This window comes from Lissotriton helveticus, chromosome 9, assembly GCF_964261635.1.
Source record: "Lissotriton helveticus chromosome 9, aLisHel1.1, whole genome shotgun sequence".
NCBI lineage: Eukaryota > Metazoa > Chordata > Amphibia > Caudata > Salamandridae > Lissotriton > Lissotriton helveticus.
The window spans coordinates 1,209,972,412-1,209,990,071 of record NC_136070.1 but is presented as its reverse complement, the minus strand read 5'-3'; positions in this window follow the sequence as shown (position 1 = coordinate 1,209,990,071).

Below are 17,660 nucleotides of genomic sequence, written 5' to 3'. Positions count from 1 at the left end.
TGGCGGATTTAACCTTTCACCCACTCCAGACGTCTTTGGAGTTTTATGGGAAAAAGGGTTTGTGTGAAAAAGCACGACTGAGTTACTCTAATGTCTTGCGTTAGATTTATCGCCTATCCAAACCGTTGGGCGCCATGTAGTGTAGTTCCTATTTTCCCAATAGGATCTGCGCATTGGAATAATATCTTCAATAGTATAGACGTAGGACTGTGGTTAACTAGGTCTTCTACTGACGATATTAGACTTAAAGTTATGTGTGCCAGCTAGCTCAGAGTTCACTAGAAACTTTCTCGAATAGGCAAGGAGGAGTTTAACCTCCCTGGATAGACAAGAAGGGATTTAGTTTCTGACAACCATAGAACATGACAACTTTGCTCCCCCTAATCAAGAGTATATCTCTAGAGTTGTGTGAAAACAAAAGACAACTATTTTACTCAGTCAGTACGTGCATTCTTAGTTTCACCAGATTGTAGAGAAAAGGAAGAGACGGGCGTTTTCAATAAAAAGGTGTTTATTTATTGATCAGTCTCTTTTTCTCATACAAGAGAAATGAATCGCTATTATTGCAATACTTATAGTTAAGTAAAGTGCATACAGTAAAAGCAGGATTATAAAATAATACTGTAAAAGCATGGATATGGTTTCTTAGCCATATGATACTTAAGATGGATAAAATAGATACATACATATATACATTTGACTAATCGTACTCAACTGGTGCTTCTAAATACGCCTACCCCGGTGTACCTGACCTACGCCTAATACGTGGGTGGGAGTAAATAAGTAGCAGTTTTAAGTTAAGTTTGTTTGCCAAGAATCTGACTCAAGAATTCTCTGTAAGGGGTTAGTCAGTTCAGTACCTGGGATTTAGAAGGCTGGAGGGTTGGTATCTCTGTCTCAGGACTCGATATCCCAGTTACCCGCGAGGGCGGCTGGAAACGCCGGAGCTGGATTTCTCGGCAGGAGAAAAGGCAGCGTCTCTCTCAGCGCGTCAAAAAGGGGAGGGGCAGCTTCCGTGGGCTTCCTGCATCAGCTGGGCTCTCCGGCAAGTAGCGCTGCTCCAAGCTCGTCACCACCGTGTCTTGCTTAGGGCAATGTCGGTAATATTTATACCTGAAAGGTGCCGAGTTTGACATAAGGATGGACATAAATACGTCAATAAGGATGTCATAAGAACTGGTCGTTCTTACATTCTTTACTGGAGTTCTTGGCTGAATTAAAACAATAGCTTCGGGGATTGCCCAGGTCGGCTAGAGGTTTGATTTGCTTTGAGAACTCGGTATGCTTTCTATGGGGGCTGGAGGAATAGTGCTTGCCTAATGTGGTAGCATGCGCTATGACCTAATCAGAAAACGGGTTTCTGTGCCGTTGTATGGCCATTAGTGATTTATTAACCGGACAAGGGTCAGAAACAGGAATATTGATACAGATCCCATAGGAAACACATTACAAACTGGCCCCCCAACACTGAGGAGGCCTGCAACGGGCCCCCAGAATCCAGCCTCTGACAGCCTTTCCATGGCGGTTCCACCACCATGGGAAGGCTGGCTGACGCCAGCATTGTGATCAGGTGGATGGACCGGCAGTGGCGGTCCCTCCACCATCGTAATGAGCCCCTGTATTTTTGGGTAAAATGGTGCCTGTGAAAAGAAATTGTTGGCTGCAGGATTGAGATTTCCATCAAAATTGCAATTGTAATATGTCCAATTATTTTTCCCCTTATTTTACCTTCATCACCCACATCTATGAGTGCCAGCCGCCTGTCACCCCCTGCCACAGATCTGGGTTGAATCCATCATCATTCTTTAGCTCACTTCGCCACCCAAGTTTAGGCCCAGACATATGCAAAACAGTCTTGATCCTGTCCCTCATGGGAACAGTCCAGCCCAAACTGCCAAGCCAGGTCTTCCTTAGACCGGAAACAGACATACTGGGGCCGGTTTCGGGGTAACACCCCTCATAAGCCAAGCTAGCTTGAATCCAGTGGCAAAGTGAGCAAGGGACCCACGTCTGGGCATACCCTTCCAACTTAGGGCGAACAAAGCAAACACAAGGTGATGTTAGACGGAGCGCTGAAACCATCAGATTTAATAGGTGGTCAGAGTAAAAGGGAGTGCAAACATTTTTGATTTGCTAATAACTTTGGTACCATTTGACAAATATGTTTGAAATTTGGTAGGCACCTAGCATGTTTAACTTACCCATGATATTTTCACATTCATGCAGATCCATGAAGCAGAGGGCCGGTTAAAAACGCGAGTGATCAAAAAGTGTTAATTTGTTAAATATGTTGGCAATGTGTGACATTTCCTGACAACATTTGGCAGAGATGTGCTACGTTCTCGGGATTGTTGGTGATACAATGAGAAGTGCTTTTGGCAAAAAGTTAATAAAGTACAATTCAGTGTGGATATTTCAGGTTTTGTGCACCTCCAAGGGTGGAGAAGTTGAAAAGTTCATGGGATGTTCAAAACATTTTGATTTGCTGCTAACTTTATTAGTACTCGATGAGCTGTACAAAATTTGACAGACAGCAGTTTTACCTTACTCTTGGTATTTTCAAGTTTATACAGCTCCAGTCTATGCAGTGCGTCCGGAAAAATAACCCTAGAAATTCTCTGAAAAACACAAGCAGTTATAAGTTAGTAAGGGGTCAGGGAAACAAACCTGAAAAAGCCCTGAAATTCTGAGTTATGGAATGCAACACATACCACATGTTTCTCCTCCAACCATGCTTACTACCCCACTTTGCCACTGGTGTGGTAAAAAAGGCCTCCTTCCCCAGAGTTAAAGATGGTGTTGGTGTGAGTTATGGTGTGCATCGTGCACTGCAGTGCAAACTATAACTGGTGATTTTGCAATGTGCACTGCATACCATAACTGGTGATTTTCAGGGCAATTTCAGATTTGCATGTCACATGCATGTATTGGAAACCCACATTTAGCATGAACGTGTGTATATATAAACACCCAGTCGCCACTGGGTAGTTATAGTTAGGACCACATTTCCATAGGAAAAACTTTTTCTTATTTTGCTAATAACCTTGGAGCCATATCATGAATCTTCAGGAAGCTTTCCAAAAACATTTTCTTCCAACTCAGCTCCTTCCTGGAAGTTTCAGGGTGATCTGTCATGCGGGGTCGGGAAAAAGTGGGAGTCCTAAAATGCATTTTCCCTATTCATTTCTGCTAATTACCCCACACATTACATCACTCATGACAAGGTTCTATGATATCATTGATATCATCACTGCCCCGAAAATAGTTAACATACATGTTGGTGGTGTTTCAGCCCAGATTAAGCACATCACCAACAGTAAAACATGTGTAAATAAGCCCTAGAATGGGGCGTTTCTTGCTAGGAGCAGTTAATAATTAAAGACCAGCTATAGCAGCTCATTTATTATTCGCTTTTTAATTTTATTTATTGTTTTATGGGGGTCCCGCTCCCACACCCATTTCACAGCAGTATGCAGGAGCTGTTTAAAAAATGGGGTGCCCTGGAACCTAAACAGGGTACCTAATATCATTATTTTTGTTGGGGACTGTAGGGTGAGGCCCAGTGCTCCTGGGACCCCAATGACTCCCTGCATGAATACCCTTGGGCCACGCAGGAGCCGGCAACATTTTCCTTTTTTTCCAATAGAGGGGTGCCCCGAATCCCACTTGGGGCTCCACACAGCATTATTTATGTTGAGGACTGTGGGGGAGCCCCAAGGTCCCCACAATTCCACCGGCTTCCCTGCTAGCACCAATCTAAGATGCTAGCGGGAGCCGGCATAGCACCCGCACAGTGGAAGCAAGTTTTTTTTTGCTCCTGCTGGGGGGGTAACAATTCTAAGTTTCCTTAAAATTGCCCTGCCTGCTAGGTGGGAGTATGTTAGACTTCTCTACCCGTGCTTTGTGAACCACAGTGTCCCGATTAATATGGTCCCTGAGACAATGCAAAAGAGCTAGCCCTGGGGGATAGGGTCCCCAAGGCCATGATATGGCTCGTGGAGGGGAGCTGCATGCTCCCTTCCCTTTAATTACTTTTAGGCCCAAGGGGATGGGAACCTCAGGATCTCAAGGAGGCTTGGGAATGGGGGCCACATACCCCCTCCACTTTAAATAAGTATCACCCCGGGTTTTTAGAGGGCTCAGGGAAGGGACGGACACACTCCCTCTTCCCCTTTAAATAAGTATAGGCCAGGGGGGGTGGGGTCCTTAGGGTCACAAGGAGGTTTAGGGAGGGAGTCTGTGCATCTCCTCTCCTTACTTAAGCATTGGCTCAATGGGATGGGATCCCTCAGGCCTCATTGAGGCTTGAGGAAAAGGGATTGAGACCGTGAGTCCTAAATAGCTGCCACCACATATTTGTTTATGTGGTGGCAGTAAATCAGATCTTTGCTTAACCCCTTCGACGCTCATGACGAGCTCAGCTCATCATGAGGTACACCTCTTGTACGCTCATGATGAGCTGAGCTCGTCATGAACCGCGGGTTTTTAAAAAAGTCAGCGCACAGCGGGAAAATGCGCCGCACGCATGGTGTTAAGTTCAGATGGCTCCACAGATCATACACTGAGTGAAATATCTATTTTTTTTAGCCTTCATTTCTCGAAAGATACTGAACGAAATTACACCAAATCACAAAAAGTAGGCTTTTTCTACCAAAATCTAGCTTTCGGACAAAATTTGGCTTAATTCCGTTTAGCTATTTTGGCTGTGACTGTTTCTAATTGTCCCAGGGAAGAATGAATGGGGAAAACTTATTTTCAGACCCCCTATTTTGCTCGACCCCATCATGAAAGATTCCCCAGAAACTTTCCAAGCATGAGCTGAGGTGGATGAACTTTTTTGGGAAAGTTTTGTGAAGATTCATGAAATGGTGCAAAGTTATTAGCAAACCAAAAATACTTATCCTATGAAATAGTGGTCCTAATTATAGCTACCCAGCGGCAACAGCTACATTACAAAAGAACAATAGGTTTGAGTGTTACCTCGAGCTATTGCCAGTGGTTAGACTTATTACAAGCAGCCTCCCGGCACCTTTTGTGTGTTTCATGTACTGCCCTACGTGGCATGGGTATACACAGACGTGGGTCCTATGCTCACTGTGTCAGTAGAGCCAAGCTGTACCTGTCTGATGAGCCCATAACTATGGTGAAACCAGTGCTGGCTTGCTTGTTTTCTGGTTCAGGAGGTCCTGTCTTGGCAGTTCCCATTGGAGATGAATCAAGACTGATGTAGATATAACTGGGCCCAAATTGAGGTGCCACGGTGAGCAAAAGAATGATGGGTTGGTGTGCTAGCCTGCGCTATTGTCAGTGGTTAGACTTATTGCAAGCAGCCTCCCATTACCTTTTGTGTGTTTCAAAAATAATGCTGACATATAATTTGCTGTATTATTTGTATTTTTTCATACATAATTCAGATAATTTTGCTGCAGTGATACTTTCTCTTGGGACCTTCCCACTCAGTGGTGTAGGCGCGTTGGCGCAAGGGCTCAATTTGATGAACAAATATAATTTAGAACTGGACAGCAACCCATACACAATCTGCTCAAGAATATTGCGCTGGAAGTGTTTCTGGAAAAGATCAGTCCCACATGCTTAGTTCAGGGTCACAGTGGAACACCAAACACTCTTTGGTTAACGAATAAAACGCTCAACATAGAACTAAGAAACAAGAGAGTGTATTTTAAAATGTGTATTTTAAAACCCTAGTTTGGTGCATAGACTATGAATGGTAACCACATACAATGCAAATATAAATTCAGGATGGATGTCATAGTCAGCAAAAACTGCGAGAACATTTCTAAAAGGATTAGCATCCTCACGGGCTGTAGCTATTTCTAGACACTATTTGAAATTTTGCCTTAAGCAGTAAATAGAAAGCCTGTTGTTTAGGTTTCTTAAAATGGGTCACACGGCATACCTGTTTTTGTTATGAAATAGAAACACAGCCATTCTCTATTCTTTGCCCAGAAATGAAAACCAGTGCGAGGCTGAATGCCACTTCTTGGAATACCCCACTAGACACCAGGGAGTTCTTTATTTATTTAAAGGAAGCCACCCCTTGGGCAGGGGTCGCTTCCATAGGGGGCATATTATTTGTAAGACTTTTCGGCCCCCCTCCCCCGGGGACAGATTGCCTGTATTTTTTGGCATTTCTTTTTTTTTTTTAAAACAAGCTTTATTTGTCAATCTGCACAAAGGGCGCATGACTCTGTAAGCCAGAGTCCACTGCAACATCACATAACATAGACATGTATTAGCAATTGACTTTTAAAGAGAAAACAGGATTATCCGCATAGTCAACAGTAAGAATTACTGACAATAACAGCCCCCCAAACCCCAACTATCTCCCTCCTCCCCCCCCAGAGTTGCGCCCCCACCACTGAAGCCCATACACCGAAGCACACATACACCACAATCAGCCACCTACCCTGCACCTGGCCACCTCACCCTGTCTCTACCCGCCTTCCAGTGTGATATCATCTGCCACAGCCGGAGGCTCCAGCCACAGGCCCCTATAGTCAGCCCACTTCATCCAGATTTTATAATGCTTACGCGGACACCCTCGTGCCACAAAGATCAGCTGCTCCAACCCCAATGCAGAAGTCTAATCCGTTTTTCCAGGCAGCCACTGAGGGCGCCTGCATATCCTTCCACACCCGGGCGATAATACATTTTGCCAAAGTGAGGCCTAATAATAGCAAATGTTGCTTATAGAGGTTGCCTCCGATGCCCTCCATCACATGCAAAAGGGCGAGTTGCGGAGTACGTGGAAGCGACCACCCCAGGACCTCCGATAAACAAGCAAATACCCCCCTCCAAAACCGGGCCAGCGACAAACATTGCCAAACGGTGTGCAGGAACGTGCCCTCCGACCCACCACACCCAAGACATTCCATGGATGCCACCAGCCCCACCCACCACAGTCGCACCCGAGTGAAATAAACTCGATGGAGATATTTAAATTGGATGAGGCGGAGACGTATGGCTATGGCTGCCCCCTAGGTGCGGCTAAGTCCTCCCACCAATCCTCCAATCCTCCTCCTCCAATACCCCCACATCCTCCTCCCAGGCCCCTCTCAATTTCTCCAGCTGGGATGCACTATGGGTGAGCAGGGTCTGATAGATGCGCTATATCTTTTTGGTCTCGAGATCTCCCATAAAGACCTTTGCTTCCAGCGGACTAAACTCCGGCAGTGGGTCAAGATCGTCAAGATGAGGGGTAAGCGCGTGTCGGAGCTGGAGGTACCTGAAAAATTGCGACTGGGGCATGTCAAATTCCTCCTGAAGGTCACAGAATGACTTGAGGGAGCCATTCCACACCACGTCTCCCAGGGTGTAAATGCCAATGGCATCCCAGCCCCGAAAGCCCTGAAGGGTCGCCAAGTCGGGCAAAAGCCCATTGTGCCAGAGGGGGGTTTCCTCCGTAAGTGTGTTCCACCACCCTATACGCTTCAGAGATTGGCGCCACATCTGAAAGATGACCTTCGTTACCGGTGGCAAAGCACTGCGCAGCCCTGGTGAATAAAGTATCGCATGAAGAGTGAACTGTCCCATCAAGTATCGCTCCACCCCATAGGCCGGATCCCCTCTGTCGCCATACCACCACTCATTGAGGACCAATAAATGCGAGGCCTGATAATAAGAAAGCATATCCGATGTCGCAAGACCTCCACAGTACGTGGAAAGAAAGCATGTGCACAATGCAACACGCACCACTCCTCCACCCCAGAGAAACCGTCACAGCGCCGAATTCACCAGTCGGAACCACCTGGGCGCAATAGGATACAGGTGGTTCTGCAATTGGTACAGCAGGCAGGGGAATGCAACCATTTTAAATATTGCCGACCTGCCATATATCGTCAGCGGCATTCGGGTCCATGTCTTGATATCCGCCTGTACCCGATCCCAGACCGGTACCACGTTCCGCTCCCAAGACACCGGCGAAACGTCGTATATGAATACGCTTAGATATTTAAAGCCTGCCACCGCCATGGACGCCCATGGACCCACTCCTTCACGGGCCCCCAGCACCCAGAGCGTAGACTTACGAGGGTTCATGTACAATCCGGAAGTCTCCCCGAAGATTCGCATAATCTCCAGGATCCGCGGCCCTGACTTATTAAGCGCTGTTAAAAAGAAAAGGACATCTTCCACATACAGTGCTATTCTATCCGAAAGGCTAGTAGCCCACTCAAAGCCTGCCATCTGTGCATCAATGCGGACCCAGGCCGCGAGCGGCTCCATAGCCAGGGCAAATAGATAGGGTAAAAGCGGGCTCCCCTGCCGGGGGCCACGATGGACTGCAAAGTCAGATGAAACTATGCCCGCCACCCGGACCGACGCTGTCAAGTCAGTGTTTAGTAGCTGCACATAGGACAAAAAACCGGGGCCCGAGATTAAGCCAACGGAGCAGGGAGAACAGGTAGACCGAGATCAGAGTCGAATGCCTGATCCATGTCCGCCATCAGAAACGCCGCCTGCACCCCTGTCCGCTGGACCGCCGCTAGTGCTACATGGGCCCGCCGAATGTTATGACGCGTCCCCGTCTGAGGCATGAACCCGGCCTGGTCCGGGTGGACCAGAGCGGAATATGCGGCAGAAGGCGGTTGGCCAAGGCCTTGGCCAATACTTTCGCCTCCACATTCAGGAGGGAGATGGGGCGGTAGGAGGCATGCTGTTCCGGGGGTCGACCCGGCTTATGAAACACTACAACCTCCGCGTGCCGCCAGTCCGGGGGGATACGACCGATCTCCCTGGCCTCCTCCACCGCAGCCCGATAATGGTATGCCAGCTGCAAATTATATTTGCGGTGAAACTCAGCGGGAAAACGGTTGGGTCCCGGGGCTTTACCCGCGTTAAGCTCTCCCAGGGCCTTGCTCAGCTCTTCCACCGATAGGGGGAGGTCGAGCCATTGGCGAGCATCATCAGAAACCACTTTGGGCAGAAGGTCTGCAATAAGTTTATCCACCGCTTCCTCAGGGAGACATTCCCGTGGAGTATACAAATCAGCATAATGGCGAAACTCTCCGCGATAACCCTGGGGTCTGTTAGCGGCGCCCCACTCTCATCATGCACCCCTTGAAGAACCTGCAGATGAAACACGCCCTGACAGAGCCGATGCAGCATTTTACTCGATTTGTCTCCCCATTGGCAGACCCTACTGCGTGTCGCCAGCCAGACCTGACGGGCCTCATCCAGAAGGAGTGAGGCATACGACTGCTGTGCCTGCAATAGCTGACGCACGGCCAGACCACTGTCCGCTTCCCGGCTCCGACACTCCAAGGCCTCCACCTCCGCTCCGGCCCTGACCAACTTGCCTCTGTGCTTCCTGCGGGCCCCCGTGCACCACGCTATGTCAGCCCCCGTACCGTAGACACGGATCCCGCATTAACTGCAAAGTAATCTGCGATCGCCTACCTCATATGTTTCACATAGTCGGCATTCTGCAAATGCCAAACCGCCAGCCACCAGCGGAAGGGCTGTCGCACCCTACCCAGCCGCAGTTCCACGAACACCGGGGAGTGGTCCGACAGCCCCCTAGGAAGGATTCCTGCAGACCTCACATTCATCACTGTCGCTCGGGGAACAAAAATGCAATAAAGCCGAGATAATGATTTGTGTACTGCCGAGGGGTAAGTAAACCCCCTCGAGTCGCCATGCATGTACCGCCAGGTGTCCACCCAGTCCAGGCCTGTAACCAGGGAGTGCAGTTTCGTGGGATGTGTACTGGTCGGACCCCCTCCTGCCCTACTTCTGTGCTTACTTCTGTCCAAGACATCATTCCAGTCTCCACTGACCACCGAGGCTACATCTGGCTTATCAGCCCACAGGGAGAGCAGTTTCACAACTAAGGACCACTGCAACGGGGGGAGCATACACGCAACCTACCGCCATGGGGTCCTCCCCAATCTTGCCTCGAAGAAATATGTAGCGTCCCTGTGGATAACAACCATCGCTGCAAATATACGTAAGGGACCCTACGGTGGATCAGGACCGCCACCCCCCTGGACCCTTGCGTAAACCCTGCATTAAAGACCTGCTGGAAGCCATAGCGCTGCAAGCAAATGACCTTGGAACCCAACAAGTGGGTCTCCTGCAGCAAAAGGATGTCCGCTCCGGCCCCTTTGGCCTGACGCAATACTGCCACTCTCTTAATTTTGTCCAGGACCCAACGTACATTCCAGCTCACCAATCGGAGGGTGCCAGCCGACACCCAATCACCGATGATTGTCAGACAGCAGGGCTTCCTTGCGGGGGGCCTGTTTCAACACCGTGTCACGGTCAAGGTAGTTCAGCAGCCTCGCAATTACTGGTCGCAGACGAGCTCCCACGGGCGGCTTCTGAATGTTAATTGTTTTATTTCTTGTGAATTGCAATTGTAATGCTTTATTTCTCCTTTTTTGTTCTAGTTCAATGCTTTTGCTCTTTAGACTGTTCCAGGTTGCGGTTTTGTTACTGGTGGTTCAGCTGTTTGTGTAGTTGCATGTGTTTGATAAGAGACTTTTTTTTGTACAATGTAAATGAGTTTCATTTCTCTGCAAAAATGTGTTTTTTACAAATAGTGTAATAATAGCAGTATGTTTGGATTCTGTTTTTTGAGTGTCAGAAACTTTTTGCATTTGTGCTCGATGTGTATTTTATTGTCTTGTGAGTAAATGGTTTTGGTTTTTTCTTTCTAGTGGGATATCGTTGGTTTTTGCTGTCTCTCTGCAGAGTAGGTGCTAGTGAGTGCAGCTGGCTCCTGCAAGTGAATCGTATAGTTTTTGAGTATATAGATCTTTGTGATAAAGGCACACATTTTTGTTGTTTACTTATTTTGCACAGTGTTGGTTGATGTTGACTTGTTTGTGCAGTCTCCTTTCTTAGTAAGGATAACGGCTAGCCGCAGGATTACCGCTCAGCAGGTTGTTGGTATGCTATTTGAGTCTTCTTGAGACCATGGTTCAGAGACTGACTCTGCATCTGAGACAGAGGAGGGAGTGGAAGATTCAGGCAGTGAGTTTTCTCTCCAAATGGAATCATCGAATGATGAAGCTACTCTCAGTGCAGATGAAGCTACTCTTAGTGCGAATGAGGTGCCTGTTTTAGAGGAGGACATTGATGTGCTGATAGTGCAGCAAGAGGCATTTGGACTGCAGCCTGGGGTTGAAAGGCTTCCCGTTGGAAGTGCTGACCTCTGTGTTGCCCCAGGCAGGGTGCAGCCGGCTTTGCCAGACTTTACTGGTATTCCAGGGGGTAGAGTGAATACTGAAAATGTATTCCCAATAAAAAAATGACAGTTGTTTATGGACATTGTATTTTTGGCAGAGATTGTTGAGCAGACTAATTTGTATGCCGAACAGTTTTTGAGGGACAACAGTGCCAGCCTTAGGCCCAACTCTAGAGCTACCCGGTGGACTTCCACAAATCTGGAAGAGATGAAGAAGTTTTTGTGTTTAACTTTTTTGATGGCCATCAATGTCTTCATATTGGTCTACTAGTCCCTTGATGGCAACGGCTATATTTTCGGCAGTCATGAGTGGTGATAGGTATTTGCTTCTGCTTCGGATGCTGCATTTTGTTGATAATGGTTTAGCATTGCCACGAGATCACCCTGATTGTGACCATCTTTTTAAGATTTGGTCCGTCATTGATCACTTTGTAGATCGATTTTCTGAGATCTATGCTCCAGGGAAATAAATAGCAGTAAATGAGTTGTTGGTCTTGTTCAAGGGCCGCTTGGTTTTTAGGCAATACATTCCTAGTAAGAGGGCACGCTATGGAATTAAGATGTATATGCTATGTGACAGTAGGACTGGATATGTCTCTAATTTCAGGGTGCACAAGTAGTCCAGGATTAACCCCCCTGGTTGTCCGTCCACTTTTGGAGTGACTGAGAAAATTGTGTGGGAACTTGGTAGAGGACTTTTTAACAAAGGTCACCATTTAAATGTAGATAACTTCTACACTGGTGTGCAGTTGTTCAGGGTATTGCCAAAGTGGATACTGTTGCTTGTGGCACAATCAGCTCCAACCGTAAAGGTTTCCCAAAAGAACTTGTTTGTCAAAAGCTTGTGCAGTGACACTGCAGTGCGTTGCGTTGCGAGGAACTTCTAGCTGTGCTGTTTTCGGACAGGAGAGATGTCTACATGCTGACTACCATCCATGATGAAAACACTTCACCTGTGACTGTTTGGGGTCAGATTGCTGAAGGGTGCAAACCTGTGTGCATTTTAGACTATAATAGGCACATGGGTGGTGTTGATAGAGTAGATCAGAGGTTGGAACCTTACACTGCTCTTCGTAAGGCTTACATTTGGTATAAGAAGTTGGCTAGCCATCTTTTCCACTTAGCAACCTTTAATGCTTTTGTTGTATTCAAGGATTCTAGTCCTGAGTCAAAGATGACTTTTGCTAAGTTTCTAATCTGTAATAGGCAGCCTTGTTGTAGTGGAACAGGCAAGTGTTCCTAGAGTTGAAGTGGTGGAGGATGTGGCTAGATTGAAAGATCGCCACTTTCCTGATCACATTCCTCCCACACCCTCAAAAGACTTTCCCAGTAGGAGATGTAGAGTCTGTTGGTGAAGAGGTACGCGGAAGGAGACTCGTATGTACTGCCAGAGTGTCCTTCGAACCCTGCACTGTGTGTGCCTGCTTGCTTTAGAATGTATCACACGCAACATAATTTCTGGGATCATCCATAAGGGGTAAAGTGAACTGCCTGGTCTCTATTGTTTTATATTTTTTGTTCAGTTTCAAGGTTGGCTTTTATGCAATGTATTTAGTTTCAGATTTTATGTTAGTAGATTTGTATCTATTTGCAATTTGTTTGTGTTTTCTTTTTTGGATAAAAAAAATCCTAACTGTGATGGCAGTGTGTGTAGGCTGGCGCTTGGCTGGCGCTTGGCTGGCGGTGTGCGTGGACTGGGGTTTGGCTGGTGGTGTGCGTGGACAGGTGCTTGGTTGGTGGTGTGCATGGACTGGCGCATGGCTGGTGGTGTACCAAGACTGGGGATTGCCTGGCAGTGTACGCAGACTGGTGCTTGGCTGGTGAAGTGCGTGGACTGGCACTTGGCTGGCAGTGTGCCTAGACTGGCGCTTGGCTGGGGATGTGCATGGACTGGTGCTTGGCTGGCAGTGTGCGTGGACTGGTGATTGCCTGGCAGTGTACGTGGGCTGGTGCTTGGCTGGTGAAGTGTGTGGACTGGCGCTTGGCTGGTGGTGTGCCTAGACTGGCGCTTTCTGGCAATGTGCATGGACTGGCGCTTGGCTGGCAGTGTGCATAGACTGGTGCTTGGCTGGCAGTGTGCGTGTACCTGTGCTTAGCTGGTGGTGTGCATGGACTGGCGTTTGGCTGGCAGTGTGCGTGGACTGGGCCTTGCTGGTGGTGAGCATGGACTGGCACTTGGCTGGCGGTGTGTGAGTAGTGACTTGCTGCTTGTCACTATACATACTGCTAGCCAAATGCCATTCCACGCAATCCATGAGCTGGTGTGGTTGCTGCGTCAGGAATGTGGGCGTGTGAAAGTGATGGGCCCTTGAATGGCGCTGTCTCCTGTTGTGAACGTTGTAATGTACTGGCCCGCGGCTGGCAGTGTGAATGGTTTTGTATGTGTCACACTTATGAAAGGTGTTTGAATGACCTGTAAAGAGGTTGGTGCCTTGTCATGGCTTTACAGCTCACGAGCTGTGAGTCAATGGTTCAGTTTCTCGTCCTTTCAATTATTAACAGTGCATTTCATTTTTGTGAAATCTCTGGTTAATACAACTGTATATACTGAATCCTCACTCACTCTCATGCCAAATGAAACCAGTATGTATGTGTGCTTGAGGAATAGGTGGTTGTGCAGAAATATTTGTGTTTTTTGTCTTTCTCAAGCAGGGTGTACCTTGTCCCTTTTTGTGAATGTTGTAATGTGTTGGTTTCGGGCGAGGTGGTGTGAATGTTCTTGTGTGTATCATGTCTGAAAGATGTGTGAATGGCCTGTAAAGAGGTTGACGTGGCTTTACAGCTCACAAGCTGTGAGTCCCTGGTTCAGTTTTTTGTCCTTTCAATCATTGACAGTACATTTCATTTTTGTGAAATCTCTTGTTAATAAAGTTTTAATACTGAACCATCACTCGCCCTCGTGGCAAATCCAACGAGCATGTGTGTGTGCTTGAGGAATAGATGGCTGTGCAGTAATCGTTATCTTTTTTGTCTCTCTGCCAAGGTGTACATTTCATCTAATAAAAACCTACCAACTGTAGCTATTGTCATAAACTAAACACCCATGGTGATGTCTCTCTTGTGGATCCCAACAAGTTCTCTTACCCACAATGTCATGCAAACCTCAAAATGTGACTCTCACATGTTCCTTGCATTACTGTGGGAAAATGTGCTCGCTGCAGAAATAAACAACAAATGTCCAACCCCCCAACATTTCTCCAAGTATCCCAATAGAAATGGTACCTCACTTGTGTGGGTGGGCCAAGTATCCGCGGCAGGAAAGGGCCCAAAACCTATTGAGGCGACATCAAAATTACCTATCACAAACCAACCTGGTTTTTCAAGGGGGGTCCCATGAGTTTTTGGCCCGGGCTCAGTGGCCATCTAGGGAAGCTTACCAAACCTACACATTTCCGAAAACTAGCCATCTGGGGGAGTCCAGCGAGGTATGGCTTGCATGGGTCCCCCAACATTCTCCTACCCAGAATCTCCCGCAAACCTCAAATTTAGCTGAAAAAATCTTTTTTTTCTCAAATTTCTGTGTGGGAAAGTTCTGGAATCTGTGTGGATACACAAATTTCCTCCCACCCAGCATTCCCTCAGGTCTCCCGATAAAAATGGTACCTCACTCGCGTGGGTGGGTCAAGGACCCGAGACAGGCAAGGGCCCAAAACCTATTGAGGTGACATCAAAATTACCTATCACAAAGCAACCTGGTTTTGCAAGGGGGGTCCCATGAGTTTTTGGCCCGGGGCTCGGCGGCCATCTAGGTAAACCCACCAGGGGAGTCCCGTGAGGTATGGCTTTCGTGGGTCCCCCAACATTCTCCTACCCAGAATCCCCTGCAAACCTCAAATTTAGTTGAAAAAATCAACTTCTTCTGAGAACACAAGACTAAACTCACTAAACAAAAAACATCCAAAAAAAACATGAAGTTGCTCTCGCTCATAGCAGTCGGTTCCAATTAAAGAAAAAATTAGTTACGCCGCGCGTCCGTAGAACTTAATTGAATATGTCGTCTTTCAGTTGTCCCTGAGTACATGCAAGGGCATAGACAGAGGACTTTAAACATGGAGACACCCTTTTTAGAATTCACGTAAAACAAGTAGACATTTTTGAACAGGCAACTTAAGGCCTTGTAGGGACAGCCTAGTTGGAAAGGGGTGAGAGGTCGTATTCCCTTTAACAAACTTCAGCAAAAGTAACACCCATCTTAGTATGGATTGGTTTCATAATAATAAGGGCGCGAACAACCAAACAAAAGCCAAGAAATCCTGTTTTTTTTGTAATATTAGAGCTGGAGCGACAAAATTTAAAATTAAATTAATCAGGATTTTTATAATGTTAGTACTGTAAATAAGATATAATAATTACATAACTTCCTGTGGCGTACTGGATTTAAAAAAATCTCATAAAATGTTTGGACCCGACGTAACTTTAATGTAATTTTGAAATTCTTAAAAAGCCACCCAATTCCTCTGCAAGACCCTGCCCTTCTTTCATGTCTACAGACAGAGCGACCCTGACAGTTTGCCATCTTATTTCCTTTATGCATTTAGGGTCACTGCTGAGGAGTACTTAAAAGTATCGCTAAATAGATGCAATCTCAATAGAAGAGTAAAAGCATCCTTTCAGGGCCGGGAAGCTTCGCGTGACGCAATAATGCCGGGTGAGGGACGTATGGATGTACACGTCGTCGAGCCAGATGTTCAAGATGGCCGGTGAGTGGCGCTTCCTGTCCCACTGCTAAGAGTCCGGCTTCCCCTGAACCTGACAGGGGCTCACACCGGCTAAGGGGACTGAGGTATTTTTGGGGCGTGGGTTAGATGGGGACAGTGCGGGCTTTAACCTCAGTTAATTGCATGCTATTTGGACAGACAGTCCAGATCTGCATTGGTTGTCCAGGGAAGAGGCTTACATTGCTCCAGCAACACTAAGTGCACAAGAATGTTGGAGACAGGACAGTGGCAATCAACAGCCTGAGAAGAAACAGTTTTTGGGTAGGAGGCAACCGTAATAACCCAAGAAAGGGACATGCAAGACTGTAACCGGTTGTAACAGTATGAGTCACGGCAGGCATTATTGTCAACGAGTTTAGTAGCTTGAGAAAGAGGCAGGCATATCTGCAGCAGCTTTAATAGTCCATTAAGAGGAGCAAATGGGTATTTCGTGGCACACGAAGAGAACAGAATGGCGCATCAACGCCCCGGGAGGTAGAAGAAAGCGTTATTGGATTGGGAAAAACTCCTGTATGCTGAGATAAAAATAAATGCCTGGTGGGTGAAAAAATAATCTTTAAGTGTATAGAAACATACAGGGCATTGCATCTCAGTCACCTAATAGGTTTGAATATGTTGTTAATTTGTAAAGAGCTGTATGCCGCCACTGGGTCTTTTGAGAGTGCAGGAAGCTGAGCGAAAGAGAGCAGGGCATAGTAAAAACAAGCATTGCTAGCTAAGGGAAAGAGCAGGAGAGACGGAAAGAAGGGGGAAGGAAAGCGTGGGAGAAGGAAGGCAGGTTAAGATGAGGACAGGCGTGTGACAGGAGGCAATAAATCAAGTGGGAAGGGTGGGGGGTGTGCGGCCCAGAGCGCACACAGCGTTCCCTTGCGGGAACGAGCAAGGGCACCATCTGTTTGAAAGTTAATTACAAACAGGTGGTTTCAAAGCTCACTCCTGCAAGGGAATCGCCAAATGTGCACACGTTGCCATTGAAAGCAATGCAATTTGTGCACTTTTTGGCCTAAAAACCGAATCGATTACAAGAGGTCTCTTCCTAATCAGTGCATGCACGCTGCGTAGGCGAGACCTAAAAATCTGACCTAAATAGATGAGGAGGTAGGAGTATTTTTTGTAGAAGCAGGAAAGTTGTAATCACAGGGGTAAAACCCAGTGATATTGTTTTAAATGAAACGTTGATATTCATTCTTTGGTGCATTTGAGGCAGGCCACAAGTCAACAAATATTAAAGATGACACCAGAGGATGAACTTGGTTGACATCGGCATCGCAACTCTTCCCCTGGCCAAAGAAACCTAAAGCTGCTTTATGCATGTTGGAGATATGTTCAACCTGCCATGATTTGCTTATGTGCAATCATGTGGAAGAGATGTTCCTTAGTATTTGACAGCACAGCTATGATATAGAACTAGAACCAGGTAGGACAGTGTAATGGACTCTAAATAACAAGCTCTGTGGGCTCTGTCAAGAGCCCTGCTACCGCTGCATCAGGTCACAGAACCATGAACCAATTAAAATGAAGAACATCCATCTTGTTTCATACGCCCTGCTGACCAGGTAGGACTGAGCGGGGGTCCAAAGGTGATGTATGACCACATCGCGTTAGTAATCTGCAAGCCAGGCTAGCACAAGGGCTTTCATCTGAACAGTGTGCTGATGGAGATTGTCAATTAGCCTGTTCATGAGTCATATCCTAAGGAAAGTAATGAATGCCTTCTTGTGCACCCAACCAGA